Raw genomic sequence first — 12523 nt, 5'->3', positions numbered from 1 at the left:
TTCTTACAAAACAACATAAAGAGACAAAACTTGTAGTTTTCAGTCTGTTTCACTATTTGACAATAGTCTTTCATCATTCATTAGGAGAAGAGTCTCTCTTAGAGTCATAGATCCCACTGACAACCTAGAACAGTTCTCTTGTGGGTTTTTAAACTGTCACAAAAACGACTGCCTGGAGAAACTCGCCTTTGTGACCCTCCCAGGAGCAGGTTCCCAAGCTGCTTATGGGTCATGGGCCAGAGACTTTTGCATACTGGGGTGTCACCTTTTAAAGATAAATAACTCCAAAGCAAAGGATTCTTCATCTCAAGGTACAGAGATATCTTCTCACTTCTTCAGTGGCGCAGGGGGCTTCTCATCTTTATCTCTGTTCAGGCATCTTATAGGATTAATATTACTTAGACAATCACAAACACCTTTGCTCAAATCCACACACAAATTAAAACAATCATCTCCCCCAAATGCATATCTTTCCCATGATTTAAAGGAACGATCTAAATACAGAGTTCATTTCCATGGCTCAAGTACGACTAGAACAACCAACTCTTCATCTCTCTGTCCCAATAGTCTTTTCACTCTTGCTCTACTGACTTCATGCTGTTTTTTTCTTTATGTTCACTTTGTCCTTTCTTACTCTCTCAGAGAAGCGCTAAGCTCTGGAAGTTTCATGTTGCTAAGAAAGAGTTAAATCTGCTCGGAGTCTTTGTCTCTCCCTCTGTGGCTCGTGGTGTTAGATGTTCAAGGCGGCACTGGTGAGGGAAGAAGAACTCACACAGAAACATCAGAGATCAGAGCACTCGGGCAGTCCGGAATCACAAAAAAACCAGGCAGGATCATAAATGCCTTCTCAGCCCACCCCTCAGTGTAAATCGGGGTGGCTTTGGCCCAAATGGTGCCCATAGCTCTTATCAGGGGCCCGGCAGAGATCTCTCCCTGCTCCAAAGAAGTCTGAAGTAGCTGTTACAAAACAGCAACCTCTCCTTCCCCCCTTCACCCGGGAGCCGATGGAATCCGGCCAGGCCTCAGGGCAGCTCCCCCCAAAAGGGGAAAGCAGCAGGCCCAGCTCCATGTTACCTGTCTCTCTCTGGCCAAAGGAAAGAGGAAAAAGGACCCACCTACAGGAAATTAACAGGGTTTTATTAGGTACTTACCAAAATCACAACTAGTAATTTTCAGTGGTCAGAACAGATGCCAATATTCACTAACTCTCTGATAGGTCCCTGTCTCTTCCAAAGCAATTCCCAGGTCCCCACCTTCTTTCTACTCATAAAACAGGACTATATGGAAGCACACTGACTCAGAATTAATTTTTTTGAAAACCAGCAGATCTAGAAAACTTGCAGTCGAGAGACACCTACAGAGATGAAGGAACAGATCCTGGCCTAGAAATACTAATTTTTAGTGAATCCTGAAACACCAGAAGGACATTAGAACAATGCAGAGTGTTCAGCCAACATCACAGTAGGTCACCAGCACACTTGACAGCACTACAGCTTGTTTCGGAGCCTGACAAGGGATCCTAGGCAGCAGAAAAATGAATTGTTAATGAAATTTAATGGGAACATAGTCACTAGAAGTCTACACCAGCTTACAAGATAGCATTCTTGCAAGAACCTAGTGATACACAATGTCTGTGTGGTTTGTTCCAAAGGGATTAAGACAGGGCTCAAAGCCCCTCCAAAGAGCTCGCTTGCTGGTTCCCATCAGGCAGCCTTCTGCATGCAGCAGGTTATTCAGTGCTGCTGAGGTAGAACCAGACTGAACCAGCAAGCAGCTAAATGGGGGTTTGACTACAGCCACTCAATCATCAGCTGTAGGTCACAGGCAAGACCGAGGCATAACCAACCTTGCCACATTGGCAAGCAGGTCTTCAGGGGCGAGGCACACGACTGATATCTGCTGTAAAAAGAGATAAAAACTTCACAAATTACCTTGATGATTTGACCTTGGAAACCAAGTCAGGTGATTGGTATGACTTGAAGCAGGTGAGCAAGAGACACCATAAAAGCACCTAAGAGAGTGGAACCTCCTTAGTAAATGGAACCCAGGCCAGCTTCTGACAGTGACCAAAAAATCACAGAAACAGAAGACTTTACTACCCTGATCCAGTTTGAGCAGGGATGTGCTTTTATCTGTGTACAGTATTAGGGATACTGATTCAACGCCCACGGTTTTAGGAGGTTGTTGAAATATTGGCATGGGTGTGGAAAAGAGCCAAAACACTGTGCAGGATCTAGAGAAAAAGGCCATAACAAAGACTTGGAGAACACAGTCTGCTGAGTTAATCAAGACTTATAAAAAATGAGAAATTATTAGATTACAGAGAATGTTTCCTGGCAGGAAATGTCATGGATGAAGGAGCTCTTAATCTAGCAGAGAAATGCGCAACAAGTGCCAATAGCTGGAAATGGAAGCCTGGCACCCTCAAATGAGAAAATGATTGGAAATGTTTAACCGTGAGAGTAAGCATTAAAACAAATTGCCAAAGAAAGCAGTTGGTTCTTCATATCAAGCTATCATCACATGAAATCTCCAGGCATTTCTAAATGATGAGTTTCTGTTAAACAAGACATTTGGCTCCTAATGGGAAAGACTGTCCGAATCTAATGGCCCATCCCAAGGACTGAAACTCAGCTGGCTTCCGGAAATTCTGACCAGATGATTTACTGACTTCCCTAGCCATCATTTTTTGTGTCTTAGACACTGGTACAGGTTAGTTTAAGTTTTTAAGTTATCTACCTGCCTTATTTGTCATCTCTCTTGTAAACAAAGACTTCCTCCAGCTTTTACCTGTCTGGACTCCTCAGGTGGGCAAAGAACTCTCTCTGCATCTCTGGGGGTGCAAAGGCAATCTCTCCTCGTGGCTAAGTACCCTGCAATAGCTGGGGTTTTTCTTTTCTCAGACTTCTCAATTTTTCCTGGAAAAAGGGCAATTTCTCTCTATCCATCTTTCTCTCTTTCTCCATCTTAAGCCACAATTGCCAAGTCTCCTGGAAAATATTTTTTAGCTTCTGGAACAGATTATTATCCTTGCTTGGTGCAGATCTTTCTCTGGGTGGTTTTCAGAGCCTCTTGGGGCCCACTAATTCCCATGGTCTGGCAGAATCCCTGACCACCACTTGGGACCTCGGTTTGTTTATTTTAACATTTATAGTGAATAAAATGAAACCAATCAATGCCAACCATTGGTACAGAACAAAAAATTAATATAGACCAAACACATTTCAATCTACTAAAGAAAGATGTAGAATAAAGGCCTCACCCAGTGTCAAATTAAATAAAGGCCAGAGTTAAAAGTTTTTTTCTTGTGACACATTCTACAACCGTTCAAACTCTGTGTCAAGAAGCAGTAAATGCCAGAGCCAAGGGCTTGTGGGGAACAAGTCCTCCTTGCTGGTCCTGGAAGCTCAAGGCCCAGAGACAGACACTAGGAACATTCTGCTTCATTTCAACTACTGTAAAAATTGGACAGCCCCAGGACAGAGACAAGGCGCCTGTTGGAGAGGGTGGGGTCAGATGAGGTGCTCAGCTTCAGCTAAGCTGGTGCCTTAAATAAGTGCATGCGACACAGGACTGAGAGGGGCTCTCACCTCTGGCCCTGCCTTTCCCATGCTCTGGTTTTGTCCTGCTCTCCTGCTCTGTGCAGGAGGTGGGCTCTGGATCTATACTTCGTCCTTTGCACTTCTCTCCAAGGTCTTCCCAAGTTGGGCGACTTGTGTCCTCTGTTAAAAAAACAGAAGGCACAGGAATCAAATATCACTGAGGCATTTGGGAAAAGCTGTCTTATGCTTTGCCATGGCATGCACACCCTGGCTGAAACTGGTGATCTGCCTTGCCTCCCCTTCTGGGTCTCTGGTGAGGCTGCTCAACCCAGTGGGGCTCCTGGATTTCCAGCCCTTAGCTCCTTGGCTCAGGCAGTGCAAAAGCCATTGTTTTCTGTGCTGGAGCTGTGTGGTTTCTGTGCTGGAATTGAGTAAACCATGAAAAATATTAACATTTTTGTGTAGACTTATGCAACTTTTTCCATGAAGACCATCAAAAATGGCAGAAGACTTGTCTTGTCATTACGGAATGTCATTACGCACAGAAGCGTAGGCTAGGTACACGGGTGCCTTCTGAGAGCAGCAAACGTTTGTCCAGAAAGAGCACGTTTGCAGATGGGAGAGGTTCTGAAGGACATGACTTATAAAACTCCCACCAAAAGACCTCTGTGAAGGCCTCACTAAGCAGACACACATAAACCTGCTTTGCAGGAAATTTTGCTTACAAACACAGCTGCTACTGCTCTTGACCGGTCATGAAGCACGGCTACAATGTCAATTAGACCGGAGCAAAGTCCCCACCATGGTGCCACTTTTTACCAGGAGTGGGTGCCTCTTCCGTCCTGGAGCAAGAATGGTGGTCACAACCAGGGGACCACTGGCTTCACCAGTGCCTCACCAAGGGCCCCAGAAATGCTTCCTGTGCTCTCCTACCAGGAAACGCTCTTGTACGTGAGATCCCAAACACTTATAAAGGGCTTTCAGCCTCAGCATACGTATCAGCACTTTGTAAAACACGTGGGGATGGAAACACCCACGCCAAATTCTTTGAGCAGTGAGACTGATTAGTGATTCAAGGTTTGCCCTGAGGAAATGCTTGCTTTTTTAAAATAGTGGGCTGCTGTCACTCGTGTTCGAGCAGCCTTCATTGCTCAGGGGCTCAGATGTATCTTGTGAAATCCAGACATAGCACGGCGTGTTTCTGGGGTTGGTGGGTGGACATATGCCCATTACAGAGCCCAGCTATACAGATGCTCGATGATTAAGCTGGACTCCTACACACTTGTGAGGTACACAAGGCTCATGGAGTCCCTGCCAAGTTCCTCAAGCAGTAATAGTTCATGACACTCTTGAGATATCTGCCAGATGCCGACACAGTGTTCTGAAGTTCCTATTTCAGGACATAATTTTAAAAATACTCCTAGCTCAGGATTTAGATGCCAAAAAGCATTTGTGTATGAATTGTAATGTAAACCATAAACCCAACAGGAAACATCAGAGCCTTCTCCTTTTGTAGATACCTTGTGGCTAAGGAGTTAGGAAAATGTTCTTTTATTGGCAAGAAAACAAATACATTTTACTGTCCCATATGTGCAAAATGAAACAACCAATTAATATATGTCTGGCAAAGAAAGAATATTTTTACCTTCCATCATTGCCCACATATCCCAAATTTTATACTGGTTGCAACATTTATGAGTATTGCACAGGGGGCAGATGGTGAACACTCTGCTAAGCCCCGAATTTGGCTGACAGGGAGACATGGCACTTTTAATAACAGAATCAGCAATTCAGCTCAAGCCTGAATTTCCTCACATTTCTGCAGTTTACACTAGGAAAGCAAAAGCTTTATAACAAAGTTGCTTTTATATCATCAGCTGGCTGGCATAATCACTTGCACAGTACTGATATAATTCTTATCCCTTCAGTAGACATCAAAACGAATTGCAGTAGGAAAGAAGTCTCAAGAAGAGGCCCTTGTCTGCTTCGCCTCACACAGGAGCTACATCTGTAGATTCAAGTTCAATAATCCCTTTGCTCATGTGTGTGTGTTGTATGTGTGTGTTTTCAGCACAGTGGCTCTTTGAAGTGGGCTTCTTGGTTTTTAAATCTTTTCTCAAGTAAGATTCAGACAGATCTGTGGAAGTCTTAAAGCTAACAAAACCCTAGCCCCGCTTTTCCCAGTGTGTTTTCACTGGGGAAATGGAAAGATGCCAACAGCCTGAGCAGAAGACTGTAACTCCCACCCCCTGCAGCAAGCCATCCTCAATGCACATTTTCAGCCTGGCCACCAAGCCTCTGGGCCAGAATAATGTACGTATTTGTTGATTTAGGGGTATTGTCACTGTTTTTTTTGTGATTGCTGAATAGATTCAAATGCCCCATGCCACCATGTTGAGCCACGTGCCATCTTCATCAAGTTTGCATATGCTGGGCCCCTGAGTGCAGTAATCAGCCTTGATCAGCCTCAGCTGGAGCTTCCAGCCACACCCAGACCCACGGAGCCAAGAGGCCCCATTTCAGCCCAGCCCAGGGTCTTGATACCCTGGCCAAGCAGTAATGGGGGACTGCTGCTCTCTTATCCACGTCTGTGGCTGCACTTTTTTTTTTTTTTTTTTTTTTTTTTTTTAACAGTGGGCCTTATTGATCCAGACCTCCGACCTGTTTCATTGCCATCATCATACTGCCTCGTGATCTGGGCTCTTGGCTGGTTCTGGCTGCTGTCTCCAGGTTTGTCCTGCTTGCCTCATTTGGGCCCACTTTGGGGAGGCTGGGTCCTGCATGGTTGGGGTTCCCATTGCCTCCTGGATCACCCTGCCTCAGGGAGCAGCTGCCCTGTGTGCTGTCATGACCCTGGGACGTGCATTTAAATTTAGAGGAACATAAAAATGGTCAAGCAGGCCTGACCGAGAGTCCTTCTTGCACAGTGTGTGGTAGACCATGTGGATAGTTTAAGCTGGACAACAAAATATGTTCTGTTTCTAATACAGTGAAATTCCATGAGTGAGTGACTGAATCCTTTCTACTACTTATTTCATGAGGGCCAAAGCTCTCTCCATATGTGTTAGTACACTTGTACTGACCTGTAAGAGGCAGAAATATAGAGCTCTAGCTGCAATACCTGTCTCCTATAGTCTTCACCAAAATAACCCTTTCTTCTTCTTAAGACTTCCCCATAACCATATCCCCAGACTCTTCCCATGACCCCAGAATGATTCCTTCTCTGGTTCTCCTAAGCCTCTGCTTCATCCTTTGTCCTCAGCATCTTCCCTTCAGTGATAATTTGACTTTATCCTGCTCCTTAATTCAAACATTTGCTCATATTCTCACTGTTTACCACTTTTACCGGAGAGGTGAGCGAGAGGTTGTGTGCACAAGGCCAAGGGTAGAGCTGCATGCCCACCAAAGCCAAAGGTAATGGCTGGCTTCTGCTTGCCTCTTCCTTGCTAAATGGAAGTGCTCTGGTTTGGGGTGTCTCTCTTTCCATCTTCCAACTTGGATTGTTGTGAAATTTGTTTTGAGAGGCTGCTGCTCTGTCAAACGTGATTGAAACTGACCACCAGATTCAAGGGTACCTGGGGAAAGGGCTGACAGACAGATGGGCTCTGCCTGAGCCCTTGCTCCTCGGAACTCTTGAATTATTAAGATTCAAATGATCAGGCAATGGAGTTTGTGTGCCTCCCTCGTATTTTAAATTTATCCAACAACTGCAGTAGTGTATTAAGTGTATTTAAAATACATAACAAGACTTTCTACTTTGTCTTTTCGGAACTGCTGTGCAAAATCAGCATTTTACACTGGGTAATGATAAGAAAGAGCTTTTGAACAGCCATTATACTGTACAAGTGTGTGGGGAGCTGCTTATCTTCAACTTAGAACAGAAGGAATTTTTCAAACTGGGAAGATAGATTAGTAAGTGTAGTTTGAATGTGCCTCTCTCCTTTTTTCTTTTTCACTCACTTTTTGTGCTCAGATAGTTCTCTGAGACCTTTGTTAGCAACCAGAGTTTAATGTGCAGGCACCAATCTGGTTATTATGGGAGTTTAGAGGCCTTTGAGTGTGGAATAAATTTGTTTTAAAAGCAATAGCAATTGCTCAAAGGATTGTGTTACAATAAGAGATTTGAAAGTTGTGAACGATGCAGTGGATGAGAGCTGAAGATGTAGATGAAGTGTTTTGTGGGTTGCTGGGAGCAAAACAGATCGTGATTATTGCATTGACAGAGGTGGGGCAGCTGACACCTCTTTAAAGCTGGGGCTTTCAATCCATCCATGGTTACCATGGGGCTTGGGAAGGCTTCAGGAGCACGGCTCCGTCCCACTGATGGATAAGGCAAGGAGGAGAACCTGTGTCTGTATATCCACTAGAGCTCTGCTCTGGCTAACACAAATGCTGCTGTGATAAATATAACAGCAATTAACTCAAATAGTAAATGATAAAGATCAATAAAAAAGAAAAGGGGAGCCTAAGTAAAAGGAACTCTAGAGACATCTAGATGACCCTGACAGAAGGAACCATGGCCCAGACCACCAGAGCTGTTCAATTGAGAGTCAGGTGCCTGAGTAACTTTTAAGATCTCAGACACAGTCTGGAGAGAGAGAAAAGGAGCAGGCAGTCTATTAAACTACTTCTTAACAGACAGGTTTTCTTCTACTTTGAGAGGAAGCATCAAAGGCTGTCAATATTATTCAGGATGCTATTGGGAATTTCTCCTGCTTTTATTTACTGTTTCATAATGTTTGCATTTTGGTTTACATGTCATATGTACACTGGAAATAACTTGAAATTCTAGACTTTTTTTGTCTGGTTGTCCAAATACAGAAACTTCTTGTTTGGCAAACTGAAGAAAAGATTATAAGTGTTTTGGCTGTAATTCCCTGCTATGATCAAATCAAGACCTTGATTTCCTCAAACTCCTCATCAGAGCCACACTTTAGCAGCAATAGTCTGTCTCTAAAACTGAATAGTTATTATTAGCTAAAGCTGAAACATATTCAGTCAATCAGATTCTGGTTTGGAGATGTTATGGATGACTTGTAAAATTAAGTACTGGCAAAATAGCGCAGCAATGAAATTCTATTCATAAACTCACACTCACTAGTTTCCAAATTATTGTTAATGACAAGATCTTTATGGATGTCAACTAGGCAGGAGTGGGAAGGCAGAAAAACAAGAATTCCTAAATTAAACTTGAATGTGCATACATATAGAAGCATATGCCCATGTGTTTATTTTCACAAGTGAGATAATGCCATGTCTGTTGTAAGTGTAGTTTTTCTGCTGTTCCATCATACAAATGGCTCTTAAAGCAATTATGAAAAACTATAGGAGATGAAGGGAGGGGCAAGGGGGTATAGGACCCCAGAGAAGTGAATAAGTCTTGTGGACACATACTGTGTGGGCAGTTTGAGCTGGCTCACAGGCAGCGCCAGATAAGTCTGCCCCACAGAGGATGCTACTCTGCGCTCTACCCTCTGGCTGTCTCACAAACATCCTGCTGGCCCTCAAATGACTGTAAGGATGGTTGAAAAAGTGCAAGCGAAAGCTAAGTAATACAAAGGTGTCCACAGGCAGGTAGAGGGAGATCTTCAAAGATCTGAACTTTTGCCATTCATCTTAATGGCATGGTATTACTTAAATCGTGCAGCACTGTACATTTTAATGTTGTTAATTATGTCATTGCTGGGTAAAACTTGCAAGGTAAAACTGGACTGACAAGTAATATGAAGATACGTAATTGTCACTCTCATTGGCACTGCATCATGGTAAAGTTTTTATGAGTTTGGTATTGACATTATAAAGGATTGTCTTGAAACTGTAAAATAAGCTGTTATTGTGACTCTCCTACTGTTTACCTGGCAATCTGCCTTTACATTACAATTTGACATTACTGTGGCCATGAGATGATAAAATTTAGGCCCATGAGGAAAGAAAGGAAGGCAGAGTGATAATATTGTCATCAGGAGAACAGATTTCATCTTCTTCAAGGTACCACGGGAGGCTGTCATAAAGCACTGTGAAGGAGCTTCGCATTAGTTTGATCTTGAAGAATCCCTTTGGAGTAGGAGTACCCAGAAATTACTAGTTCTGGCAGGGGACTGGCTTTGGAATGGGGAACTCCTGACTGAAATGAAATGCATCCTTTGAGGTTTTCCAAACTTAACTGGATGGAGTTTTAAGAACCTTAAAAGCAGGGTAAAAGTTACTCCTGCTTTGTGCAGCAGAGGTGAGGTGGTCCAAAGGTCCCTTCCAACTGGAACGACTTTTATGTTTCTATTGTGCCATAATGGGTATGTATTAAAAAGGTATATCCTTTTCAGTTAACAAATGGAAGACTCCTAGATGTTCTTTGACCTGGATCTGCTGCTGCCAAGTAAAAAAGAAAAGTCTCTGATAGTCAAGCATGATGGTGATGAGCCCAGAACAAATGACTCCATGTTCGCAAATTGAGGAATTGTGTAGCGTATCAGGCAACAGGAATCATCATTTTGCCTTTCTGTGCAAAGATGGGATCTTAAGACCCCGACGCATTGTCTTTAATTGGTTGCATAAGACATTTGATTCATCTGTTCATTCTTCCAATGACCTTTTTTCTATGCTGCTTATTCTGATATAATACTATAATACAAGATACAAACCTCATGGCAAAGCAAAGATCAGTAAGAGTCAAGAAAGTAAATGCAAACAAAAATATTAATATGTGCTTTGTACAGTGTTGTATTGTGGTTATTCTGGAAGTTTTGAGACAGAATCTGTGTCCTATTTCCCCAGAGCAAGCAACAAGTGTCTCTTCCAGAAACAAAAACACCACGGCTCTTTAAAGGCAGGACACAGGTGTCTCTCACAAGTTACAAGGCGTTTTGACAAATAAAGTTGCAAGGCATTTAGAAATACTGATTTCTTGTTACTTTCCACTGAAAATAGGTGTGTTCTTCATAACCTAAGGTGGTGTGATGGGACTCTAAGCTGGCTAGAATGTTGAGGCAGATCTGAATAAACTTTTTTCTTAAACTGCTTGTTCTCAAAACTGTAAAAGAGCTTTTAAATACAAACCCAAGTTCTCTTTGAATGGAAACTAGATCCCATAGCTTGAAAAACAGATAAAACTTAGAGTGAGACAAAACAGAAGTGAAAGCATTTGGAAACCAAATTCCTTCTTGCCTGCTGTGTCCTGGCAGAAAAGGTCCTTTTTTTCCGGCTTTCTCTCAGTTTAGCAGCTCAGGAACTTTCTCTATTGCAACAAAATCTCCTCTGGGAAGGTCTTTGAAACTATCACTTTGAAAATATCACTAAGCCCATCACTGAGGCTTGGTTATGTGTCCACTTTTCTTGGCACTTTGCCAGTCTCTGAGTTTTCACACCCTCAGCATAGGCTCTTACAAATTTTACTTAGTGTTCAAGTATTTTAATTTGATTGCTTTTCAACTAGATTCTTATATTATATATCTAAAAAGCTCACCTAAAGCATGGAAGAGGCTGATAAGAGGGGAGCTGTCTGGCAGGGGGTGGAGGGTAAAAACCGTCAAAGGAGGTATATTTTAAGACCAGCTTAGCATTGAACAAAAGGGGTGAAAGAACACTATGTCAAGAGAAGCCCCTCTGTGTTTTCTGGGTTAGTTTCCTCCTTATTTTGTTTTTATTTAGCTTTAATGTTTAACACCTTAGAAGTTGCAGAGGGCATGATTGGAAGAACTGACCCATAGAGGAGATTGCTGTGGTTGTCAGAGAAGGACAGAATAATTAAGTTCTTCAGAAAGGGTTGCTGGAGATGATGTGAAGAAGCTTGAAGCACTGGCAGAAAGACAAACTGAAGTGGAGAGACAATTTTACAATATGATATGAGGTTTTGGAGCTATATTGTAAATACTGTAAGATACTTCAATCTTAGGTCATACATTGACTTCTAAAAAGGTAAATTGCATGTAGAAAATTAGCTGGTAAAAACAACCAGCTTAAGAAAAAGGTTTGCTCACAGGCACTTTTTAAGTGAAAACCTTCGAGAGACATACAGATGTTTTTCAGATTCTTAGTTCATTCAGTTTAGTGCTATGTACTGCCACTGGTTGTTGTAAGGCTGCTCTAGCTCCCAGTCTTGGCTTTTATCTATTTTCAGTCTGAGAAGTACTAAGAAGTCTCTCGGTACCTATTTAAAGCAATGGTTCCAGCTGGACAAGAGAGAGAAGTATACAAACACCTTTCTTTTCCTTTTGGTTTGAAAGGACTGTGTGCACAGAAAATGGCACAGGCATTTTGGCCATTGCACTCTGAACCACAGACAGCTGTGCAGAGGGGAACCCAGGCCCATCCCTGGGTCTGCCAGCAGTAACAGGTCTGTGGCTGTACGGCTCAGCAGGATAGATGATGTTCCACCAGCGGTTGTGGTGGGAGACAGAAACCAGGTCGGGCCAAGGACATGGTGGGTTCCTGAGAGTTCACATGGGGGAGTGGAAGGTCTGGGTGTGAGGGAAGAACAAGGTACCCAGCTGCAAGTCACAGTGGCAGGTTAGGAGTCTCAGAAAAGGCAGAGTCACACATGGCAAGTATTTGTGTGGGAAGCTTTGGAGAGCTATTCCTTAATGAGTTTGAAGTGTGCCAGGCCTTAGATTGATGTGAGTCAACCATTTGGTTTTTAATCTCTTCCTCTGCATGCATAGTGACTATTCATGAGAGGATTACAGTGAAGTATCCTGAAACTAAAAGGCATGTTTAGGATCTCATGGCTACAGGAATAAAAGTCACAGGCAAGTTTGGATAGCACAAGCAGCCTGCAGCGTTGTTCATGTTTTCTGCTCAGTGTCACGCTCCTACTCACATTTATCCTAGCTCATAGTGCAGCATCAACTCTAAAAATTCAACTGCTGTTGCCAGTATGTAAATTAAATGCCTCACATGGGTGTCACCTCTTCAGGATCATCTTGTTCTTACTGCTCTAGAAGTCAAGTAATGGGAGCAGGTGATCACATCAGCTGAGAAAGTGGAAG

General features: G+C 43.0%; 1 long non-coding RNA gene across 1 annotated transcript in view; it reads left to right on the top strand.

Moving 5' to 3' along the window:
- The first annotated feature begins 6153 nt into the window (after positions 1–6153).
- LOC120750613 (uncharacterized) overlaps positions 6154–12523 on the top strand; it is a 38060-nt gene continuing 31690 nt past the window's right edge. Inside the window, exon 1 of the long non-coding RNA XR_009207668.1 lies at positions 6154–6272. This is a non-coding gene — a long non-coding RNA (uncharacterized LOC120750613). The remainder of the gene's footprint in view (positions 6273–12523) is intronic.

Source organism: Hirundo rustica, chromosome 3 (assembly GCF_015227805.2).
Source record: "Hirundo rustica isolate bHirRus1 chromosome 3, bHirRus1.pri.v3, whole genome shotgun sequence".
Lineage (NCBI taxonomy): Eukaryota > Metazoa > Chordata > Aves > Passeriformes > Hirundinidae > Hirundo > Hirundo rustica.
This window is presented reverse-complemented; position numbering and strand designations above follow the sequence as displayed.